At 44.4% G+C, this 26,135-nt stretch overlaps 1 long non-coding RNA gene across 1 annotated transcript in view; it reads left to right on the top strand.

The window, feature by feature from the left end:
- Positions 1-25,819, top strand: part of LOC115088694 — a 29,014-nt gene extending 3,195 nt beyond the window's left edge. Inside the window, exons 2-4 of the long non-coding RNA XR_003855818.1 lie at positions 13,610-14,203; positions 23,884-24,063; positions 25,371-25,819. This is a non-coding gene — a long non-coding RNA (uncharacterized LOC115088694). The remainder of the gene's footprint in view (positions 1-13,609; positions 14,204-23,883; positions 24,064-25,370) is intronic.
- The last annotated feature ends 316 nt before the right edge of the window (positions 25,820-26,135 follow it).

The raw sequence follows: 26,135 nt of genomic DNA, 5'->3' as shown, positions 1-26,135 counted from the left end.
CCCTGTGCATGGGAGCTGGAATGGCCCATGACCACCTCAGTGAGCCCCTGTCACCATGAAGTTGGAGCAGGGGCTAAATTAAGATACTTTACCAAAAGATATAAATAATTCATCTTAAACTGGAGTAGGCCCAATTTTAGTATTTGTTTAGCTCTAGATTTGTTGCAGATTGTGATTATTGGATCAACAGAAGAAATATCCCCAGATGATAATTGAGACCAAAAGGTCCCATTTTCAGATGTAATCAAATCATGTGCTTAGTCTTGAGATATTTGAACCAAATTAAGATTTTCGGATCTGAATAGTCCCATTTTAGAAGAGAGTATATTCTAAGATGGAGGATAACATAAAACTGGACAAAAGGGGGTTGATTTTCAAAACCACAAGCACACATGGATGCACTGATTTTATAATATGCATGCGCATGTTACAAAATCTGATGTCCATGCGCGCCAGATTTTAACATCTGCACGGGGGGGGGATTTTCAAATTACGCAAGGCAACACATCTGCACACACAAAACATACAAATGGCATTAAATAGGCATACTAAATGACAGCAGATAAAGACCAAAATGGTCTATCCAGTCTGCCCAGCATTGCTTATGGTAATAACTGCCGCTCCATGAAGGTTACTCCCATACCTTCTGTTAAGGGAGGTAACTACCACTGCGTGTAGGTTACCCCCATGTAGAAATATTACACCTAAAGTTAATATAGGTTACCCTATTTCTTTATTTCCATCCTCTGGCCTCTTGGGATCTGCAATGTTTTTCCCCATGCCTTTTTGAATTCCAATACTGTTTCCGTCTTCACCACCTCTTCCAGGCATCCATCACCCATTCTGTGAAGAAATATTTTTCTGATGTTCGTTCTCATTCTGGGGGTTCCGGACCGCCGCTGAACGACCTCCTGCAGTCGATCTCCTGCCGGCGCCATTTTCCGTACGGAACACGATTCGCGGCAGGAGATCGTTTTCCGGACCCCTGCTGGACCCCCAGGGACTTTTGGCCAGCTTGGTGCCGCCATTTTGCGCCGCCATTTTGAAAAATGGCGCCGGCTGAAGACAACGATTCAATTGCAGGAGGCCGTTCCGGACCGCTGCCGTTCCGGACCGCCGCTGGACCCCCAGGTAATTTAAGGCATTTGGGGGGGGGTTCGGGAGGGTGGGGGATTTAATTTAAAGGGTCGGGGGTGGGTTTTAGGGGGTTTTAGTGTGCCGGCTCATGATTTTCACGATTTTCACGATACTTTAAACACCCAAACGGCAACAATATGATTCCGTCCCCCTCCCAGCCGAAATCGATCGTTAAGACGATCGAGGACACGATTCACATCTCTATTCTTTATTCCTTAAAAGTGGTTTATTAATAACAATGTTTAATACATAGTGTATAACCAGGAATGATTTCAGTATGTAATGTTTAGCCAGCAGCGGGATGGCCCCACCACTGCCTGCATTTACCCTCATTAATGCAGCTTACATGCCATCGAGACACTTTCCTGCCGAGTCAGCCTGGGGTCTCTTAGGTGGGTGTGCAGCATGGCGGGAAAGCCCCAACTTGAGCATGCTGATGATGTCATGCAGCGGGATACTTAAACACCCACTGCGCTATGCACTGACGCCTCAGCAACAGGTCCTCCTGCCATTGTTGCAGTGCGTGTTGCTTTCTCTGAGTTTGCAACCCTGTTCGTGCTCCTTGTGCCTTGTCTGACTTAGTCCTTGCTTTCTTGCCTGTGCCAGCCCTGGTCCTCTGCTTACCTTGCCTGTCCTGTCTAGCCTCATCCTACCTTTCTGTTGAGTCCATCCTTGCCCTTGCCTCCCTGTCTTGTCTATTTCAGTCTGACTTCCTGGTTCTGACTCCTGTCTTGGATACTGACTTCTCTCTGGTTTGCTGCCTGCTCTGACCCTTAGCCTGGATCTGGGCAATGCCTTCTTGCTGACTGCCTCAATCCTTGGCCTGGACCTGGTCATAGTATTCTCGCTGCCTACCTCGACCCTTGGACTGAACCTAGATATTCTCTGCTCATTACCAGCCCTGACCACTATCTATACCCAGTCTCTCTCTGACCGCTCCTTGAGGGACATTATCCTATACCCTGCTGGCCCCTGGGACCCAAAGGCTCAACCCGTGGGGAACAGGGCTGGTATAGGTGAAGCTCCTGCCCCTGTCCTAGTAAGGGCGTGTCTGCCAGCTATCAGCGTGGGCCTAGTGGGTTCACCTATTAGGCTGCATCAACCACGCATCCATGACACAGTACCAGTTATATCATCAATTATGAAAAGAGATAAATTCTTCTATAATCTGTAGTAGAATAGACAGTGAAACAATACAAAACTTTGTCTATGTACATCCTGATATTCTATTATAAAAATAAAACCAAATCTCCACCCCCAAAGGCTAAAAACTGAATGTTGTCCTGCAGATACCCCCAGTAACCATGTAAACTTGATCTCATGGGGGCATTTGCGTCTTCCACCGGGATAACCAAATTGGAAAAGACAGGAAAGTAGCAGATTCATGCATCACACTGTGAAGGCTTGGATTTATCAATAGTCACCCTAGGCCTGTTCCTATGTGGCAAAAATCTGGGGGAAGTAGGCTGGCTGAAGATTTGCTGCCTTGCAGTTTTGCTGAATTTCACTTAGCAGAGAACAGCCCTCTGCTTCCTGATCAGGCCTCTTCCCTCCCAGGCAGTGTACAAGGAACAAGAGGGAAGGAGCCAAGACTTGTGTGCTACTCTGCTCCCTAATCCAGCCTCTCCCTGCTTGTCATTCGGGGACAAGAGGTATAGGCATCACTATGGAGTGGCAGGTACCACCCCAAAAATATGGCTTGTCACCCCAGTTTGAAAGACGTTGGATCGGACCAGGCTAAACTAAAGTCATGCCTAATCCAATGACATGCAGTCCTGCAGCTGTCCCCCCAATTCTCTTCCACACGCCCTCAGCCGGGAGGTCCAATCTCATGGCATGAGCTCCGAGATTGCACAATTCATACCGCATGACTGGCCCCACAGCAGCAGGAGATGACGTGCGGTTAAACATTGCTCATGCTGCTGGCCCGGAGGAATGAGAAGGATCAGGATCAGAAGAGCATGTTGCTGTTGTCCAGTATCCATGGGGCTGGCTGAGCTCAGTGTCAGCGGAAGAGACCCCGGTGGTGTGAAGAAAAGGAGGGAGAGAAGGGAAATGAGCTTATTGGGGGGGAGGGACATCTGGAAGGAGGGAAGAGGTATAAGATGTGAATAATACTTGAGTGGAGGATATCCTTGGGAGGGAGTGAGAAGGGAAAAAGGCCTGAGAGTGGAGGTAAGGCCATAGATGGGGGGGGGGGGGGGGGAGAGAGAGAGGTTGAGGAGGGAAAAACAATCAGGGTAAAAGGGAGAGCATCTGGAGGGAAGACAGAAGGAAAGGAACAAACCCTGAGCAGGGGTGAGGGGGACAGCATCTGGTGAGATTGAGTGAGAAGAGGAAAGATCCTCTGGAGAGAGGGGATGAGAGCATTTGGAGAGAGGGAGTCAGAAGAGGGGAAGAGCTTCTGGAGGGGGATGAGAAGGGAGGAAGAGCCTTTGAATAAAGGAGGTGAGAAGGAGTAAAAGCCCTTCAAGGGGGGTGTTTGTTCATTAATCCAGGTTTATATTCCACATCTTCAAATATGTTCAAGGTGGATTACAAATTAAAACATATACATGCAACAGTTACAAACATAAAACAATATTGTGATCTTAATTTGGAACGATGATATATAAAATGACCAAATAAATAAATAAAGTGAAGCGAGGCAGCTAAGATCATTAAAAGCTTTGTTAAAAAATAGAACTTTAATTTTTTTTTTCTGAAGACCTTCAAGTCCAGTTCTTTATGCAGCTCTGGAGAAAGAGCATTCCACAATGTGGGAAGGAGCTACATAAGAGAAAATTCGTTCTCGAGTAGACTGTAGCTTCAGAGTTCACAATGGAGGAATAGTCAGAAAATGCTTTCCAGCCAAACGAAAAGCCCTACCTGGCACATATTGAGGATAGCTTGCTGGCCAATATACATTTTGTCTGTGCATGGAGAAATATGTGAACTATAACTAGTAATTTAAATCTTGACCGCCATTTAACTGAGAAGGGCAGCCAAAACCAGAGAAATATGCTCAAATGGTGGAATTCACAGTAAAAGTCTGGTTGTGGAATTTTGCACTACAACATTTGAACACATATATTTGGCAATTCCACAAACAGACTATTACGAAAATTAAGTTGGGTAAACATTAACACTTGGAAAACTGTTCTAAAATAATCCTGTGATAAAAATTCCTAAGAGATTTTAACAATTTTAACTTATAAAAAACACATTTCTAATCACATTTTCAAATAGGTCTACATGGATAATTGAGATTCTAAAATAACCCCTAAATTCCTCAGGTTACCAGTAAACCCTGGGTATTGGTATCAGTAAATTAGCTAGAGTAGGTATGAAGGGAGGATGCATTCAAATTCAGCCCCTCCTCCTGCGGGGTCTGGAATGGCCCATTTGTAACAGTATATAACCGCACCCTTGCTACAGCTTGGGAGGCAGTCCTTTGAGTTTAGAACAGAGTTCAGAGAGAGAGAGGGAGTTAACTTTTTAAAATTGTTTTATAGGCCTAGCCAGTTTTAGCCAAGCAATTCCTGTTTAGTGGTCCTGGACAGGTTTGGGAGGGTTTCTGCCCAGCCAGGACACAACCTGTCTGGTGGGAGATCCTTCTGAGTGCATTCTTTGAACTTTTGTCGTTTGAGTGTAGGGGCCTCGCTGGAGCCTGTTCAGCTCCTGGACTCAGGGCACGGAGAACACTGAGTCTGGGAAGATCAGGGAAGACCTCCCCCCCCCCCCCCCCCCCCAGTACCTCGGTGAGCAAGGGGATGGAAGTGACCTGTTGTGAGCCACCTCAGAGTTATTCTTACTTTGTAAACATAATTTCAAGATCCAGGCTGGAGGTTCTGAATGCCCTTCCTTCCTGCTGGGAGCATTGATATTCCTGCTCCAAGGGATTCCTCCCATCAGGGATTCAGAGAACAAGGACTGCATAAGAACAGAGAAGGTTTGAATCATCTAACAGTGAGTAAAGGCAAAACCTAATATCTGTGGAGCTAACCATCCGGTGCTTACCTTAATCCTGCGGGGAGAGAGAACTTTAACTCTCTGTGCAGCAGCTTAGTATTCTGGGCATCTGGAAGGGATGTTCTGCTCATCGAAAGGACACCCTGCCCACCTGAGGACTCTATTTTTCCCTAGCCCAGGAGGGTAGAAGTTCCCCTGGCTCTAGCATCAGACATTCCTGCACAGATTGAGGAAAAACCTGTAAAGAACATATTTATGGTGCTGTGAACCTGTATCGTGCCGTTTTTCAACTATTTGGAAACGTAAAGATTTATTTGGACACTTACACAGTGGCTCCTTTGATTTCTTGGGCGCACGGCACACAGAGTATCACAATTTCCCTAGCCCAGGGGACTCCAGAGGGAGAGACTTAGTCACCCCTCACTGGGGACCAAGAAGACTCCTTTCATCCCCCAGTTGAAAGAGCTTACACGTTGGGAAGAAAGGGAGGTTTGGAGAGCTAGCCTGGGTCCCTGCCCCAAAGAACTTATAAATTCCTTTATGGCCGCATTGGAGTGCAGTTTGCACCCGGGGATGGAGTTACACCGGTTTCAAAGGCTATGGACATAACAGGGCCAAAAGCACTTGGAGGAATAATCTTCCCCACTCACATCAAAGATGTCTTTGTAACATTTAGTGATAACATATTGCTACTTATCCAAGTATGTACCTCCTGCATAGTTTCTTGAAAAAAACCTTCAGGCTTTTCACAAGGGATAAAAAAACTGAACATTGTCTGTATATATTGTATCAAAGGCGTTGAAACTAATACTATCTCACCATCATCAAGTATAGCTTGTAATACATCCAGTAGAAAAAGCAACAATAGTTCAACACTATGTGCTTTCCGAAAGCCAAATTGGTGCTCAGCAAGAACCTCATTATTATCAAGGAGCTCACCCAGCTGCAATAAATCAAATTTGTCCACAATTGTACTCAATGTTTTCAAATCTGAGATGGGACAGTAGTTAGAAACTTCCTCCAGTGGATATGCAGGATTCTTTTGTACCGGCCGCACAACTTCTTCCTTCAGTGTCCTAGGATTTGTCCCTCCGAAAAGGATTTGTTTACTATTAATTGAATGAATTTATAAGTTAAAACTTGCAAACAATTTATAGTAACATAGAAATGATAGCAGAAAAAGGCTAAATGGTCCATCTAGGTCTACCCAGTAATTTGCTTATAATAGTAACTGCTGCTCCGTGCAGGTTACCCCCATGCTTTCTGGTAAAGGGTAATAATTGCTGCTCCATGCAGGTTAGCACCATGCTTTCTGTTAAGGGTAGTAACTGCCACTTCGTGTAGATTACCCCCATGCAGAAATGTTATACCTTCCCTTTCTTTAAGTCTTTTAGGGATCCGCAGTGTTTGTCCCATGCTCTTTTGAATTCATTAACTCATCTTCACCACCTCTTGTGGGAGGGCATTCCAGGCATCCACCATCCCCTCTGTGAAGAATATTTCCTGATATTGGTTCTTAGTTGTCCCCCCTGGAATTTCATATCATGACCCCTAGTTCTACTCTTTCCTTTCCAGCAAAAAAGGTTAAGAACATAAGAACATAAGAAATTGCCAGGCTGGGTCAGACCACGGGTCCATCAAGCCCAGCATCCTGTTTCCAACAGAGGCCAAACCAAGCCACTAGAACCTGGGAATTACCCAAACACTAAGAAGATCCCATGCTACAGATGCAATTAATAGCAGTGGCTATTCCCTAAGTAAATTTGATTAATAGCCGTAAATGGACTTCTCCGCCAAGAACTTATCCAAACCTTTTTTGAACCCAGCTACACTAACCACATCCTCTGGCAACAAATTCCAGAGCTTTATTGTGCATTGAGTGAAAAGAATTTTTTCCAATTAGTTTTAAATGTGCTACTTGCTAACTTCATGGAATGCCCCCTAGTCCTTCTATTATTCGAAAGTGTAAATAACCGATTCACATCTACACATTCAAGACCTCTCATGATCTTAAAGACCACTATCATATCCCCCCTCAGCCGTCTCTTCTCCAAGCTGAAAGGCACTAACCTCTTCAGCCTTTCCTCCTAGGGGAGCTGTTCCATCCCCTTTATCATTTTGGTTGCCCTTCTCTGTACCTTCTCCATCGCAACTATATCTTTTTTGAGATGTGGAGACCAGAATTGTACACAATATTCAAGGTGCGGTCTCACCATGGAGCGATATAGGCATTTTGACATTTTCCGTTCTATTAACCATTCCCTTCCTAATAATTCCTAACATTCTGTTTGCTTTTTTGACTGCTTTGAAGTTATGACAACAAAAAGACATGGGTCCAAAAGACAGTGAGTATTATGTATGCCCCCACTACTGACATTATCTCACTCAAAGGAACTTGTTGAATTCAGGCCATTTCACACTCTTATCACCATCTACCACTCCAGAATGAATTATATCACAATTTCCAAACAGACTGAATTTTCAAAACTTTCTCTTCAAAATAGGTAGAAAATACTTCATTACTGGGAAGAGTGACCATATGTGCATCAGGTTTTATAGTTAATTTTCTCACAGATAAAGTTTATGTGGGTGATTCAAGGACTTATTAATTATAATATTTATATAAAATGTCTTCCTTTCTATACAACCCCTCCTATAATTTTTAAGCATATCAAGATATAAACACTTAAGATGCATCACTATTATCCTTTCTCCAAATTCTGTCTAACCTTTGTGATTCCTTTCTCTGATTTACCTTTCTCTGTACCAGGGTGCATGCTTACAAGCACATCTAGACCACACCAGTTCAGGGGGGTGCAAACTTATCATGTATTGATAGAGAGTAGTCCATACCTGGACTAATACATCTGTATTCAGGTGGTCATCCACTGCATCTGTTAGAACCTCATTAACTGGATTTAAATGTTCCTTTAAAATCTCCACATTTTAATGGTGGTCTAATCAATTTAGAGCCCTTCAAAGTACAAAGACTGGTTATCAATGTGTTGAGAAGAAGGAAAAACTTTAGAAGAGAGGGAAGGAAGTAAGATGATACGAAAGACCTTGAAGGGGCTGGGAAGGCATTGAAAGACAATGTAAAGAGGCAAGGAGTGGGTGACAGGCAGAGGAAAAAAGGCAAGTATGTGAAGGGGGTAAGTATGAAAATGGGGCTGGGGGGAGATGAAAGAGGGGGCCATTAAAATCCAAGGTAAGATACAGAAGAAAGGGGCTAGATTATGCCAGGAAAGGAGCTGAGGCTGGTGAGAGAATAAGAGTCAGAAGAAGGAAGATGAAGGCTGGAGAGAACGTGAACACAGACGGTGGAAATATGGGGACTAAGGGAGAACAGGAGGCTGGGGAATAAGTGACAAACAGGAAGAAATGGAGAGGCTAAGGAGGGGATGAGAGTGGGGTTGGAAGGCTGGGGGGTGAGAAATGAAAAGATGGAGACAGATGGAGGGTAAGATAAAGGAAGAATGAGTGGTAAAATACAGCTACCAGTGGATAGAGAGGCACAGAAAAGAGAAATAGAGAAAAAAGAAAGGGAAAGATCAATGTCAGAGACAGATGTAGAGAAGGAGGAGAGAGAAGGTATGGGAAATAGAAGACCAACACAAAAAAAGTGGAATAGTCTGCCCAACCCAATTAGAAAAATAAAATGTTGAAACAACAGAGTTGGAAAAGAAAAAAAACTATCTCAAATTTTTAGGGATTGGAATATGTCAGCTTTTGGAAATAACACTGTATTACAAATCTCACTTAATACACAATGTATGGGATATAATGATGGACTCACATCTCTAAATATAAATGACCTTTATACTGCATGGATCAGACACGAGAAATCTCAAGTTTCTGAAAACCCTTGACATGCAAAATGTATAATTATTTGTCAATAATAAGTATCTCTATATCCATATCATGAGCCAATAATTCATTTTTTAAGTATTTTTCTTTGCATATAAAAATCATGAAGTGAAACACAAGCTGAACTTATCTTGAGCTTGTTAACCAATCAGGGAACAGAAACAGCTTCTCAGTGTGCTGGTGCACAAAACAACTAATGTCATCCTTTGTGCAAACCATACCTTCCACCTGACACTGCAATGTTTCGGAACAGGCGTCCTTACTCAGGAGTATGTGTTAATCTTGCATTTCCAGCAACAGCAAGTGTATGCAATTGGGAGAGATCTTACAGAAACCTGGCATTCTAGTTTAGGGACGCCGTCACACATACACCCTTAGTCACAAGATCTCATCCAGCCAGACACACACAGCTTCTAACCCACCCACCCCCATTCACACACAGGTTCTTAACCCCCACATACATACAGCCTCTCTCACACTCACCTAACCACAGCATCTCATCCAACCAGGTAGTCATCTGCAACCCCCCCCCCCCCCACACACACACACAACCTGGCTCTCACATCCAGGTACTCATCCACACACAGGCACTCATCACCGGACCACCTAGGTTCTCACCCAGCCACACACATACACACAGGGCCTGGTCCTCATTTCAGCTGCCAGTAGGATTGGGTCTGCTGATGGCCTCCGTGTATTCTCTCGCTTTCTGTCTTTGTCCGCCATGGGCCAGGCTCCGTGGTGGCCTGCTGAGTTGTGGGATGGGTGGCAGCAGGAGTCTTGTTTATCCAAACATCACTTCCTGCTGCTGCGGGGCTGATCTTGCAATAAGGGCTGCAAGGCTGGCCCTGCGGCAGCAGAAGATGACTTCAGGATAAATGCGTCTTCTGCTGCCCGGGAGGAGGCATAGGGAGATGTGATGCCACTGATGAATCAGGCAGGGGTTTGATTTATCCCTGCCTGATCTGATCCCTGCACGTGGGGCTAAATGCTGTGCGTGGCTGCGAAAAACATTGTGCATGGGTGCACACCTGCACAGCTTAGAGGGATCAGTGAGCTGAGGAGAGAGGCTGGGGATGAGAGGGGATTGACTGGGAGGGCATGTGCCTGTGTATATGAGAGAAGGGAAATGGGGAGGGGTAGCGTTTATATGTGTGAGAAAGAAGGGATTGGTGCTGAGTGTGTATGTATATACCAGCTTGGATGGGTGGTTAGAGAAGAGATGCAAGGGGATTCAAGATGAGAGCACAGGAGGGTCTCCTGTCTCTTCCCTACCATCTATACTACCACCCTCCCCACTGCAATTCAGAACCTGTCTTCCTTGATTTCAGATTCTTTCCCCCCAAAATACTGGAATCTCTCTTCATTTCTACTCCTCCTTTCTCCCCAGATTGTGGAATCCACTCCCCAACCCCTCCTGCTATCTTCTCTATTTTCTCAAGCCCAGAACCTCTCTCCTCCTTTTCCCCTATCACAGATTCCTGATCTTCCCCCTTTTCCACCCTCCCTGTCTTTGTAGGAATGTCTGTTTTTGTATTTTACTATATATGTATTTTTGTGACCCTCGTGTAGAATACAAAATTTAATAAATTGAATTTAATCTGAAATTGAACTTCCCACCTCTGATTCTCTCTCACTCCCTCACCTCCCCAATCCCCAATCCTCTTTCTTACATATCCTCCCTTCTTTCCCAGTCCTCTCACCTTCTCCTCAACTCATTCCTGGTCCTCTTCCCTTCCTACTACTACTACTACTTCTTCTACTACTACTATTAGATGTACACAACTCTTTACAAATACACATATATGACTGTCCCTTTTCAGCAGAGCTTGCAATCTATTCCATATAGATAGGACAAATAAGAGAATTGGAGACATTGATCTTTATGGAAAATGATGAAAACGAACAAGAATATGATCAGAGAACTAGGGACTAAGATATAATAACAGCTTCAAAAAGGTGGGATTTTAGGTTGGATTTGAATAAGGCCAGAAAGGGAGCCTGACACATGAATGGCACAGCAAGGTGGAAAGCATGGCATCTGGAGCTGAGCTAGATAAGAGCGACTCATCTGCTGAGTGGCGTTCGCAAGGAGGAGGGTCCTCTCATCCTCTTCATTTTCTATCCCCATCCTTGAGATCTCCTCCCTGAACCGATACTTTAGATCCTTTTTTTCTCACCCAATAAAAAGCAAATAAATTACACAGAAGCAAGGTTGGGAAAACTACTTTATTTTTAAAAAGTAAAATGAAAGATGGAAGGTTTGCCAACATGCTTCAGGTTTTTCTAATTTTGCCATAGAATCTACCCCTGAGCTGCCACAGGAACTGTGGGGCTGTGCTCTCTAATGTCATCTGAACATATGGGAGTGGGGTTGGGGCGAGAGAGAGGGGGGGGGGGAGGCGCACTGTTCCAACAGCGCCTAGGAGTGGCAAATTTCTAACTCCGCCGACGCTCAGGCTGATGCAATATCGGCTCGCGTAAAACAGGCGCTCATGATTGAGCGCCCACTCTCCTAACACGCGCCCAGCCACCTCTCCTGGGCGCACGAGGCATTATTTAAATGAGGGAGCCACGCTAAAAAGGACGCGCTAGGGATAAATTGTGCATCCAGAGCGCATCCATGGCATCGGGCGCCCAGGAGAAGTGGCTGTGTGACGGTCAGGAAAACAAACGCTCAATTAATGGGCGTCCATTTTCCTAAACTGACCACCAGCAAGATTTTTTTTTTTTTTCATGCTGCTTCCGATACTGAGTAGGAGGAATCCGGAAAAGCAGTATTTTGGGCTTTATTGTGACTTTTGGGGGGTGGGGTGTTCAGACGGCTCAGAGCATGTAAAGACTTTTCACCAGCCCTGGGGTCTGGCATTAGGTTTTCCATGTTAAAACGTGTGCATCAGGCGCACTGTGATTTTTTACATTGGGGGTAATAGCTAATAGCTTCGACCACATGCATTTACATGTGATGAGCACTATTAACTATGCGCTGGTTTGGACGTACGTTTTGGACGCGCTAATCCCCTTATTGCATCGCAGGTTAGCCTAGCACATCCAAAACATGCTTCCAAGAGCTCATTAGCCGGTGTGCTAGGCTCAGCGCACGATATAGCATCGGTGTGTATGTGAGAAAAGCATCAGTCTCAGAAAAAAAAAAGGATGAACAAAGGAGGCAAGAAAAAAAGTGTGTGGGAGGGGGAGGATAAGAAAGAAAAATCAAAGAGAGTCTTAAAGGATGGTAATAAGAGCTTCAAAGATAAATTAGAGAAGTGGCTGTAATCAAGAGCAATGCTTCTGCTTCAACATCTGCCAGTGTGAAACAGGAATGAGGAGGCAATCAGCTTATTCAGAGACCACAGGAGAGGAACGCGTCCTTCATGATATTTTCATTCGCCATGTAACTGAGCCAAGAGGATGAGGCTTTCTCTGTTGGAGATCAGGCTTTCGTTTGTTCCAGTCATTGCCAGCACAGGGCACCTCTGGTTCCTTATCAAAGAGTAGGCCATGTGCTTCTATCGCCGAATAGAACATCTCCACTAGAAGTGGAGAGCTATTGGCAGCTTATGTAAAATGTTAAATTAACTTCTGTTAGCTCTCGATTGGGGCCGACGTAATAAAACCCGGACCAAAAAGGGCTCAGATTTTGCACTAATTTTTCATACTGCACACAGTTAAAACCAGTGGCCCGACTCTATGTAACAACATAATGGTATGCAAATGAGACCTGTATTAAAAATCTAGGCTAAGAAAAAAAAAAGATACACATGCCAAAACCTGCGCTAACAAACCAATGCAGAAAGCCATGGGAAAATCAGGTGCTAAAATTGGCGCTTATGTACAAAAGGCTGCAGAGTTCCTTTTTGTATGACTTTGACATGGAAACAGATCCTTCCAGTTGGCAGCAGCTTGTAGGTTGGAGAGGTCTGAAACCACATGAGATTAAAGAACAAGAAGTGATTCATTGGTAATGAGGGGATAAGGAGTACACAGGCTCAGAATTCCAAGGGGCATCCCATGGCTATTTCATTAATTTTTATTGTTTGTCAAACTATTTATTCTGGATGGAAGCAATTTAGGAGGCCACTGGCTGATTTGGAACAAATTATAGCCATGCAGACTAGCTAGAAGCAAATGCTTGTCAATCGGATCATTCTAGAGCTTCCTTTCTATGGAGTTCTTTAGGACTGCACTTCATTAAGGGGCAGATTTTAAAAGCCCTATGTGCGTAAATCCAGCTGGATTTACGCGCGCTGAGCCTATTTTGCATAGGCCCGGTGATGCGCGCATGTCCTGGGGCTTTGTGAAAGGGGCGGGGGAGGGCGGGGGCGGGACCGAGGCCTCTGGCACAGCGGCCTCGGTCCCGGCCTTGGTCCCGGCCTCGGGGGATTGTGTGCCGGCACTCAGCCGGCAGGCGCAACTTATGGAATAAGGGTTAGGGAGGGGAAGGTGGTGGTGGGGGGGGGGGGGGGCGGAGGGAACAGGGAAAGCCATCGGGGCTCTCCTAGGGCTCGGCGCGTGCAAGGTGCACAAGTGTGCACCCCCCTTGCGCGCGCCAACCCCGGATTTTATAACATGCGCGCGCATGTTATAAAATTGGGCATAGATATTAAAATCCAGCCCTAAATGAGTAACATTTGTGTTTCCTTTTCTCATGCAGAGCTGATCTACATGGAACAACCTCATGTATGCACATTAACTGTTCTGAATCAGGTGTTCTGCCAGCAAATCTCTCGAGAAGGAATTTTACTCCTGCCCTGACCCAGGCACTAAAACCCACATTAAAAAAACCCCAGGCACTAAAATGTCTCACTGCTAATGTGGCTCTCTGCATTGCCTGGTAATAGCCAATTGCTTCATTTACATGGTATTTGCATGTGCCTGCGCTAAGCAAACCACGTGTTTTTTCTCTGATTTTTGTGCAACCTTTTTTCAGTGTAAAACCTATATTATATACATGAAAACCCCATGCAAAAATCAGAGTAAAAACACACGGTTGGCTTAGTGTGGCTTATTATATCAGCTCCTATGTTTGAAAGACCTGGGCCAAGTAATCATTGTGTAAACTTCCATGAGATGAGCTGTGAGGAAGTTTACAAAAGACTCCCTCAAGCCACCTTAAAACCCAGACTTATGGAGCAGGACCAACTTAGGATCCCTACCTCGCAGTATAAAGGTTCAGGGGCCAAAAAGGTTAAGAAGGCCCTGGAGAGCTGCTTTGACTCCATGCTATGCCCATACAGCATAAAGAGAGGTGAGCTACTATATTGTTCTGTTGTTTCTTTGAAGCTTGTAAATAAACCTTTGTTTCTGACCAGAAGAGTCTGTTGTCTTCCTTGGCTGTTCCAAACGCTGTGGCTGGCCCAAAATGCTATATGGGAATATTTATGGGTGAGCTTTGGGGCCTGTATCCCCTCACATTTGGCTCAAGCCCCACTCATAATAGCAGGGTAATGTCACTTTTGAGTCAAAAGTGCAGTAGTTAGAGGGACTGGGGGCATTGAAATCATTGTCATCCCATTTGCCTTTATGGAGGCTAACTTGAACAGGGAAACAATACTGCCCTTGGGCTAGTTCTATAGAGGTTTCAGTCCCTCAAAGTCTTTGTTTAGTTTTGGCAGGTAATTATCTCCCAACCCCTACCCCACCAGCACTTTAAAAGTTCAGGAATGCCTGGCCAGAGTAGAAATCTATTTACATAATTGATTTTTCAGCAGTTTGTGTAAAATTGCTGCTATAATCTCAGAGGGAGACTGAAAAACAGAGACATCCAGGGCAAGGAGAGAGTGCAAAGACAGAAGATACAGAGTACTACCAGAAATTAAAGGGTTTTGTAGCCATTGCTGCAAAAACCCACATAGAAAGGGGTTATAAGGAGCCTGGCTGCTGTGCGGCCCTCCTTCCAGCAGGGGCCCTTAGTGAGCCACAGTCTGAGCTGCATAGGTTAACAGGTTAACGCCTTGTAGGCTCCCTAAACCAGTACAGCTAAACCCATAAAAGCCTGCTTCACTCACACTATGATTGCATCTGTTTGGAGTCCCTTTGCTTCAAGTTTCTTTCCTTCCATTGTTATAATCTGGATTTTGGCCCTTTCTCTCATGTGATTCTAATCATGTTGCTTGCTCCTGTCTTATTTGTTTCTGTTTGGTTTGAGGCTTTAGTTTGTGGCCTCCTGTTTCCTTTGTGTTTGTTTATCCTGTGTCTCCCCGTCTTAGTTTGTTTGTAATTATTTGTCTCCTGTGGACACCTTGTTCTGTTATGTGTTGTTCCTGCAGTTAGTCCTGCTCCTTTGGGTGGCCTTATGCCCTTGTACCATCCAAGTCCTGCCTACCACCAAAACCCAAGGGCTCAACCCAAGGGGAGGTACAGGTACAGGTAAAGACTCCTTCCTGTCCTCTCTTTGCTTCAACCTGTGCCATGCACCACTCCTGTCCTTAGGGTTACTCTTTACTAGCACACAAGCCCTGATAGGTGTAAGGGATGGGGCAGGGCAGGGGTCTAGCACAGTGCCAATCCATGTTAACCTTGGGCATCCTAAAAACATTAAATTGTGGCTATGCCTTTGCACAAAAATAACTCCACCTCTCAGCGGTGTGATTTAGAATGGACCTGAGTAACAAATTCACACAACTAAAGGTTTTCCCAGGGATGGGGAGTAGAGCTGGAGTATATAAAAAGGAGTATATAAAAATAAAACCAGTACAAACAACATAACTGATTATTATTACAATTAATATAAGCAAAATCAGTGCATGCACATTTACAGAACACATATAGACTCTTATATTGTAAAGGGGGCAGAAACCCCTGTCATTAAAGTAGAGCAAAATTTATTAGCATTGGAAATGATAGGAAAATTAGCTTTTTGTAAATTATAATCAGAAAAGAAACACAAATCTCACCCTCTCTCTAAGTTTTAAGTTCAAGCAATTTAAAAATGTTCCTAAAATCACCATCTAAATTCTGTCCAGAATATTTGCATATGATTTTTCAGTTTAACCTCACATGATTACTGATTGTCGCTGCAGTTTAATTGCAGGGTGATTGGGGAATCTGCAATGACTTCCAGCACTCCATGTGGATCCAGCAAAACGTTTGCCTTATAGGGATGATTTCTTCAAAACCTCAAATAAAATACAAATTCACTCTTTTTTTTTTTAATAAAGTCACAACAAATCTTTGATAGTCCCTAAACTAATAGTAATATGATTTAAGGATAATGCTAATATTTTCAATTAACTAGAAAATAAACCAAAATTTATCTAAAAATCACCTTAATTACTCTTGCTAGAAAAACAACAAAAAGGTTATGTTTGTTTCAGATGACAGAATAAGACAACAGCCAGATAACAAACTCCCTGAAGCAAAAGGGAAAAATAAATCCTTTTCTTGTATTCCTCATTTGAACTATAGGCTGAGATACAGGGCTTACTTCATTTGTCTTCTTTCTCTCTCTCTCTCTCTCTCTGTCTAAGACTCCCTCTCCCTGCCTCTCTTTAAAAACCCCTGTTTTTCAATGAAACAGCTGTGATAGGTATTCAGAGTTATAGTATTCAATCTCTTGCCTCTTATTGGCCACAATGATGAATGCATAATGTTATTGCTTACCTAAGCTCTGATGCAAAGATATATCATTTGTCAGTTTAAATCAAAACAAGTATCCTGATAAACTAAAAAAGAGCAGTTATTTATATTATGCTTCCTCCACACTTTTACTGGATCTCCTCATGAGGGTAGTGCTAGCCAGTGGATGGTTTTCAGCCACAGGATCACATACTTTCTATAGAACTTCAAAGTGGAGTACCGGCTTCCATTAATCTAACATAACAAAGTTGATTACCCTTCAATTGCCTTTCATAGTAATATAGTAAATGATGGTAGATTATCAAAATGGTTCATCTAGTCTGCTCAGAAAGTTTTTCAGGGAGTTAGTAACTGTAGCTCTATGCAGGTTACTCCCAAATCTTCTGTTAAGAGTAGTAGTAACTGCCTCTCTGTGCAGGTTACCCTCAAGCAGAAATGTAAATTTTAGGTTTAACAGAAAATTCACCCTATTTCTTCACTTCCATTCTCTAGTCAACAGGGATCCTCTGTGTTTGTTCCAAGCCCTTTTGAATTCCATTACTATTCTCTTCTTATCTTCACCACTTCTTCTGGGAGGGCATTCCTCATCCACCACTCTTTCCATGAAGAAATATTTCCTGACATTGTTTCTGAGTCTTCTCTCATGGAGTTGCATATCAAAACCCTAGTTTTACAACTTCCTTTCCATCAGAAAAGATTTTATTATTGTGCATCATTAATACCTTTCAGGTATTTTAAAGTCTATATCATATGTCCCTTGTCTCTTCACACCTCCAGGGTACACATATGAAGATCCTTCAGTTTCATCTCATATGGCTTTCTGTATAGACCACACCATTTTGGTTGCCATTCTCTGGACCATTACCATTCTGTCTTTATCTTTTTTTAGATGAGATCTTCAGAACGGAACACAGTATTCCATGTGATGTCAAAAGGACTGTTGCACTTGGCGGTCTGCGGGAAGGGACCATGGACTGCTGCTCTTACTTCCAGTCCTGACCCATGTACAATCTCTCCCAATGCCACAGTAGGCCCCCTGGAGCACACATGGCCAGTAGTTTGGGCAGCGTCTTCCTGCAGTGTGCCCAACGCACACTGCAGGAAGACGCTGCCCGAACTACTCTGATTTAAAGGGCCTACAGTGGAAAATTCCCTGTGGTGCCTCCTGAACGGGAACTCCTGCCTATAGGCCACCTCGGCAACACTTCCTCACTTTGGCAATAAGTCGACTACCTTCTGGTAGAGCTATTTGCAACAGCGTTCTTTCTGCGTTCCTGCTCCTGGTCTCTGTGTTCCTGTCTGGTGTTCCTGATTCCCATTCCTGGTTCCTGTGTTAAAAGTCTGGTCCATGTTCCTGAGTTCTTGTTTTCATCTTCTTCGTGGTCAGTCTTCAACTTCTCATCTCCTAGTCTTCAGTGTCCTCTGTTCCTGCATGAGCTGTTCCTCGTCTCCCTGCCTTCTGTCCATCCCTTGTTTCTCTTGGATGGATCTCTGGTTTTGAATTTGGCATGATCACTGACTCTGTTTGTACTCCACCTGCCACTGACCACTGCCTGGACATCAACTTTGCTTGCATTCCGCATGCCATTGACCACTGCCTGGACACTGACCTTGATCAAACTCCGCCTGCCACTAACCATTGTCTGGACACTGACCTAGAACATCTACTGCCTGCCCCAACTGCTTGAACCTGTGCTAAACCCTGACCTGCAACGCTGTCTCTTCATCGGATTTCACCTCAGCAGCAGAGGCCCACACCTAAGACTCGCCAGTCTCAGCACACAAGGTCTCAACCTAAGGGGAACGGGGAACGTGTGCTGGTATAGGAGAAGTTCCAGTTGGGCCTCTGCCACAGCCAGCTCTGCCAGCTGACGGTGGGGAACTCTAGAACTCCTCTCTGCAGGTTGCGCCAACTCAACCTCAATCCAAGTGTCCATGCCTGCAACAGATTCTTAGACCACGACGGATACAGCTGCACTCCAGGCCTTTCCGGGCCTAGCCCACTAGCTCCAAGAACAACAGCAGTTTCTTGAAATTCTAGCAGCCTCCATGGAACGTCTCAACAACCATTTGGATGCAACAGTGGTCTCTGCCATTCCAACTCCTCCTGTGGCAACCTCTCCCACACTGATGGTAGCAAGATGTCCCACGCTTCACTTGCCAGCTCCTGCTCAGTACGCTGAGGACCCAAAATAGTGCCATAGCTTTATCAACCAGTGCTACATATATTTCTCCTTGCAGCTGGCACTGTTCATTGAAGACTTGCCAAAAGCTACATTTATTCTTTCTCTCCTTGACAGTAAGGCCCTGGCCTGGGCCTCCCTATTGTGGGAATGATCTGACCCGATCCTCTGAGATCTACTACAGCTCATCACTGCTTTTTAAAACAGCCTTCAACGAATCTGATTGGCTGGTTACTTCTGGTTCTGACCTCTTCCACTTGCGCCAGGGCAACCAGACTCATAGGACTACATCATACAGTTCCAGACCCTGGCCACTGAACTCAGTTGGAAAGAGGACTGTCTTCACACCTTCTTCCTGGAGGGAAGCAGCATGCCAAGGAGCTCCGGTCTCAGCGTAGAGCTAATTCTTTGAGTCCCCACTTCCACTGGCTGCTATCACCGCCTGTTTTGGCTTCTCCTCCAGTGGTTATGGGCCAAGAGCCCATATAACTCAGCCTCGGGGTGCTTCTGCCCTGAGGAAATGCTTTGTCAACATCATGCCTATGCCTGTATGGTGCTGGCACTGGGCATTGCCTAGCACAGTGTCCAATCAGACCAGGAAACGTCAGAGGTTAGGATTTGGCAGGGAGCTAATCCTAGGCTTTACCACTCTGGCTCCCCAATTGACCCTTTAAGTGACCATTTCCGTTGGTGACAAGAACATCTCTACTCTGGCCCTGGTAGATTCTGGGCTGGGGGGAACTTCCTGATGAAAGCCTTGGTTGATCACCTGCAACTGCCCACAGTTCCCAGGAAAGATCCCCTTTATTTCATTGATTTATGGAGATCCCTTGCCTGGCAGGATTAGTCTCACCACAGCACTTTTAACGGTGTGAACTGGAATACTTCACATGGAATGGCTTGCCTTACACATTATTGACAAAGCCGTTCATCCCATGGTACTGGGGTTACCCTGGCTCGAGTTGCATTCCCCCCCAATTTGACTGGTCCACCTTTCAACTCTCTAGATGGGGGTCTCCATTGTCTCGCCTCGTGTCTGGAACGATTAAATCCTCCGCTCTGCCTTCCCTTAGCTGCCAAGTTACCGGGCATGCCCTTAGAGTACAGTGATTATGCCGATGTATTCTCTAAGAAAAGAGCTGAGACTCTGCCTCCCCATAGGGATTATGACTGTGCCATCGAGCTGCTTCCCGGTAAAAACCCGCCACACGGCAGGGTATATCCCTTACCTCTCCCGGAAACCAAGGTAATGTCTGAATAATTCCAAGAAAAACTAGACCGGGGTTTCATCTGGTGCTCCACATCATTGGCCTGAACTGGCATCTTCTTTGTCTCCAAGAAGGCTCTGGCCCTACATCAATTACTGGGGATTAAATGCTATTACCAAAAAAGATCAGTACCCTTTACCACTGATCACTGAGTTGTTTGCCTTTAAAAGGCGAGGATTTTCACTAAGCTAGACCTCCGAGGAGTTTACAATTTAATTTGAATTTGATCTGGAGATGAATGGATGACAGCATTCAACTCTCGGGATGGGCACTACAAGTACCTGGTAATGCCTTTTGGGCTATGTAACACCCCGACTGTCTTCCAAAAGATGATGAATGAGATCTTTAGGGACCTCTTCTATGTTCTGTCATTGTGTGTTTTGATGATATCCTCATCTTCTCCCGGGATCTCAGCTCTCAACGCCAAGATGTTCGCCAGGTGCTCCAGAGACTGCGGGACAACAAGCTGTATGTGAAACTAGAGAAGTGCCTATCCAAAAAGAAGAATCTTCTCTTCCTGGAATACACTGTATCTAGCAAAGGTTTCTGCATGGACCCTGACAAAATAATAGTATCCAGGATTGACTCCAACCAACCGGATTGCGGGCCTTGCAAAGATTCTTATGCTTTGCCAACTGTTACAGGCACTTCATAATTTACTGTTCCAAGATGGCCATTCCACTTACTAAGTTCACTCATAAAGGGGCAAACACTAAGTACTGGCCTCCTGAAGCCATAACTGCCTTTCAAGAGTTGAAGAATGCCTTCATAGAAGAAGAGGATGCTTCCACCCTGGGAGTAGGGGCAATTCTAAGCCAGCACTCCTCTAAGATGACTCTCCATCCTTGTTCATTCTTTTCAAGAAAATTCTTGCCAGCTAAACACAACTATGGGATCAGCAACAGGGAACTTTTGACAATTAAGCTAGCACTTGAAGAGTAGCGCTACTGGCTCGAGGGTGCTCAGTATTAAATTACCATCAATACAGATCATAAAACTTGGAGCACCTCCATCATGCACAATAAATGAAATCTCCACAGGCCCACTAGTCCTTGCTTTTTGCATGTTCTAACTTTGTGCTGAAGTACCAGCCGGCACTTAAAAATATCCAAGCGGAAATCCTTTCCCGCTCTTTCCATCCAGAGGTTAATCCAGAACCCCCAGACACATCAATGAACTGGCCTGAATTCTCTTGGCCACCACCATGACCGTCCCACCAGAGAAGACTGTCGTTTCCCCACAAACTCAGAGAAAAAGTATTGAGATGGTCCCATGACTCCCAAGTCTCAGGCCACCCTGGACAGGCTCAAACTCTCTCAATGCTTCAACACCACCATTGAACGAGATGTCCAGGCCTATGTGGATTTCTGTCCTACCTGTGTGCAGCAGAAAGCCTTGTCAGGATGACCCTGGGGGGTGTTACAGCCATTGCCAGTCCCCAGGGAACCCTGAACTGATTTGCCACTGACTTCATAGTGGACCTCCCCCTCTCTAATGGCTCCATTATCATTTGGGTCGTAGTTTCTCAAAAAATGGCTCACTTCATTCCTCTCCCTGAGCTTCCTTTGGCTCCAGAGTTAGCCTGTCTGTTCACGCACCACATCTTCTGGTTGCACGGGCTACCCAAACATATTGTGTCAGACCGAGGGGCTCAGTTTATAGCCAGATACTGGCACTCACTATGAAAAAAATGTGGCATTTCTCTGGATTTCATGTCAGCATACCAGCCCCAGGGGAATGGCCAATCCAAATGGACTAACGGCCAATCTGAACGGACCTCTAGACCTTCCTCAGAGCCTATGCTAATCAACACCAGGACAACTGGGCACCTCTCCTGCCATGGGCTGGGTTTTTGCACAACTCTCATGTCTGCATGGGCATAGGCTCTTCACCTTTCCAGATTGTCTTTGGGAAGCAACCCTAGCCTCCTCTGCCACTCCCTTTAGTGGTTCCCTCACCGGCAGCCCAGCTGTCTGTCCAGGAACTCCAGGACCTCTGGACCCGCACCAATGAGATGCTCCAAAAGGCACCCAAAAAGGCAAAGATGTGCACTAATATTCATTGAAAACCTGCACCACAGTTCAAACCCGGCAAGAAGTTGCTTTTAAGTACACATCTCATCTGACTTCAAATGCCTTCTATGCGACTTGCTCCGCAATACATTGGACCATTTACAGTCATATGGCAACTCTGTCCCGTGACTTACCAACTATGGCTTCCTCCACTTTGAACATTCATAATTGTTCATGTATCACTGCTAAAGCCCTTAGTCTTTTCTTGGCCCTCAAGAAGGCCACCCAAGCCTCAAAAAGTGACCTCTGAAGATAACACCATATATGAGGAAAAAGAAATCCTGGAATCCCAGCACTGGGGCAAAAGATGGGAGTATCTCATCTCTTGGAAGGGGGTTGGTCCTGAGTAGAATACTTGGGAGCATTTCTCCATAATCCTGGATGGAAATCTATTGAAGAAGTTTCATGCCACACACCCCAAGAAGTCAAGACCTTCAGGGAGGGGGTTTAAGAGGGAGAATACTGTTGTGCTTGGCCATCCGTGGGACCGCCATTCTTACTTCAAGCTCTGACCTATGTTCAAGCTTTCCCAACACCACAGCAGGTCTCCCAGTAGCATGCACAGCCATCCGCCACATCTGACCAGAACTAACACATACCGCAGGAAGATGCCGCCGACTCTAGCAGGAACTGCCTCTAGGCATGCATGATCCCGAACTACCCCGATTTAAAGCGCCTGTAGTGGTAAATTTCTGGCGGCATCTTCTGATGACATTGGGAGCTCCTGCCTATATAAGACACCTCATCAGCATTTCCTTGCCTCGGCAATAGGTCAGTTACCTTCCGGTAGAGCTAGTTGCCACAGCGTTGTTCCTGCTCCTGGTCTCAGTGTTCCTATCTCGTGTTCCTGAGTTCCTGATTCCCATTCCTGGTTCCTATGTTGGCGGTCTGGTCCCTGTTCCTGAGATGTCTTCATTGTCTTCGTGGTCAGTCTTCAGCTCCTCATTTCCTAGTCTTCAGTGTCCTCTGTTCCTGCCTGTGATTTTCCTAGTTCCCCTGCCTTCTCTTCATCCCTTGTTTCCCTCAGATGATTCTCTGGTTTTGACTTTGGCTTGGACACTGACTCTGTTTGTACTCCATCTGCCACTGACCACTGCCTAGTCACTGACCTAGAATGTCTGCCGCCTACCCCGACTGCTGTCTGATTCCAACGCCACTGCTTCCACCCTATGCTAGACTCTGGCCTGAAATACTACTTCCTCAGCGGACCTTCACCTTAGCAGCAGAGGCCCCTGCCTAAGACCTGCTGGCCCTGGCACTTGAGGGCTCATCCTAAGGGGAATGTGGGCTGGTATAGGTGAAGATCCAGTTGGGCCTCTGCCTCAGCCAGCTCCACCAGCCAATGGTGTGGGGACCTGCAGGTTGCACCAACTCCACCTCTGTCCAAGGGTCCACACCCCGAACAAGGACAACTGCCCACCCTCAGCTGTGCTGAGCTTCCTAATTTCAAATGTAATGGCTAGCACCTGTCCTTTCATTACCTAAATTGCCTTAGCTAGGCAGGAAAAGAAAATAAATAAGTTAATAACTATTTCTAAATCACTAGCTTACAACTGAAAAGGAGAACTTGTTTTCCCTATAGGTAGAGAACTTTCATATCACAGTATGCCCGTATTGCTGCCACTTTGTTTCAGAAGTGGATAAGTAGGCATGAATTGTTTACTATTAATTTTGCAATGCTTGTTGCTTGTTTCTGAAGTTGTTTATGATGACGTATTATTTTGTTTTATATTTTCTGTAAAATGTATTCATTTTGCTTATTTTATTCTTTGTAACTCAACTTGATGTGTTAAATAAAAGGTGGATAACATAGATCTGTTTGTTTAGTGCAGATTTTGGTGCAAGGGCCTCGTGTACCCTCTCCAGTGCAGAGGGAATATTATGCCATACCAAGTTTGTTCTGTGAAAAGAATATGGCAGAACTGGACAAGTGCCAAGCCACAGCAACTTTGGGGATTCCCACAAACTGCACATTGATCCAAGAGGAATGATTCTTGCAGGAATTATGTAAGTTTAGCAAGGCAGGCTACTTTTTTTTTTTATTTACACCATTTTGTCCTTGACTTCATTAATGCTTCTTCTCAGAATGGTGTTGCAGATAATAATAGAAACATTAAAACGTGAAGGCAGAAAAAGACCATACGGCCTACCTAGTCTGCCCATCAATACCAACTACTCTGCTCCATGCTAGACAGCTGTTTGGTAATTTTGTGGAAAGATTTCTTAAAGATCAATTTTCAAAAATACATTGATGGAATAACTTATCAGGTTAAAGTTAGCTAAAATATCCCACTGAATATCCCTGAATAAAGTTATCTGGCAAACTTTAGACATATAACTTTATATTTATCTAGATATATTAAAAAATATAGTCGGGTAAGTGGTGCTACAACTTTAAAAAAGAAGAAAGTGCCTCTAGGGCCTGGCAGCCTGATTTCCCCATATCTTATCACAATGTCCATGTTATGGAATTGATCTGAGCCTGATCAACTCAGATCAGAAAGGGTTAGTGACACCAGTGGGCCCCAGCAGGACTGAAAACTGACCTTAAAATCACAAGATCTCCTTATTATTGTTTGCAGGGATAATAGAGAGGTCACCACCCTTACCTTACAGACATAAGACCTCTTTGCTAAACGTTTACAGCAATCTCAAAGTTGTGATTAGGCCACAGAGAAGGGCAAAATGCTTCTTATTGCTTTTGAGGATTCACAGATGTAAATGTTTAAGTACTGAAGCTCCTGATAACTATCAGATAAGACACTAGGAACTGTACACAACACCCAGGCATGACAGCAAAACCAGGGTCCAAGAAAGCAGGTGCTGAACTGTGAGGCCAGGATGAATAACATAGAGAAGAAGGGGGACCCCCCCTCTCCTGCCTCAGTCAGCTTGCTCACAGCTGCCAATGTTAGACTGCTCACAAGGCCAATAACATTCAAACCATGCGCGCATGTTATAAAATAGCCTGGCCACGCGTACATGTGCGCCAAATTTTATGTTTAAATATTTTTATTATTTCTGAAAACAGTAGAAAATAAAAACCACATGGTACATATTTGTTTCTGATATACACCATATGTCACTTCAAGAATAAACATAACAGCCTCTATATATATAATAGAGTATAACTCTTCCCCTACCACATACCCATCCCTCCAAATAACCTCTTAATGGGAAAGCAATAGCAACAAAAAGATGAAATATGGAGGGAAACTCAGTTAGAATGTCCAAAGTTATTGAGGTCTGAACTTTGTGTGGTAATGAAGAAATACATGTCATCCAAATATCTAAAGTTCTTTTCTTGATCATAGGAGAAGAATTTTGGCATGAGAATTGTTCCATAATTAGAAGATTATGAATACTATTGCACCATTGTGTGAAAGAAGGATCATCCGGCTGTCTCCAAACACAAAGAATGGAAGTTGCAGCAAGTAGAAAGACTTTATTGATCCAGATATTTTGTTTTGCATTTCCAGAAAATGATATAGGAAATAGTCCAAATAAAGCAAGTTGTGACTGAAAGAGGATTTGAAGCTCCAAAATCCCACCAGAGTAAAGAAAAACCTGTTTCCAAAAAGAACTGATAGCTTTGCAATGCCACAAGAAATGCCCCAAGTGAGCTACCTCAGTGGAACATTTAATACATAGTTCTGAGTCAGTAAACTGCTAAATAGGCCTGATGCTGTTAAATATGAAATTTATAAAGTAGTTTTTATCGAACTTCTCTCATTTGTATGTTATATGTAATTTCTGGAACATATGTAAAACAAGCAATAAAAGATGTGAGAGAAAATTGGGTCTTTAATTCTTGGCCATTTAGCGTTTATCCAGAGTCCAGGACTTATTTGTATTCTCCAAATTTTATAAAAAAAAAAAAAAAAAGAAAAAAAAGAAATAGAATGTCTTCTTAAATCTTCCATAGCAAGCCATTCCTTAAGAGACTGCCAATTCAGGCTATTAATGCCAGAACATTTAAGGTATGTATATAATGTCATACTTGCAAATAGCAAAATAGATCCTTAGGTTGCAGATCAAAATTTTCACATAAAACATGGAAAGACAAAATAGACCCCCCC

The sequence above is a fragment of the Rhinatrema bivittatum genome, chromosome 3 (genome assembly GCF_901001135.1).
Source record: "Rhinatrema bivittatum chromosome 3, aRhiBiv1.1, whole genome shotgun sequence".
NCBI classification, from domain to species: Eukaryota; Metazoa; Chordata; class Amphibia; order Gymnophiona; family Rhinatrematidae; genus Rhinatrema; species Rhinatrema bivittatum.
This window is presented reverse-complemented; position numbering and strand designations above follow the sequence as displayed.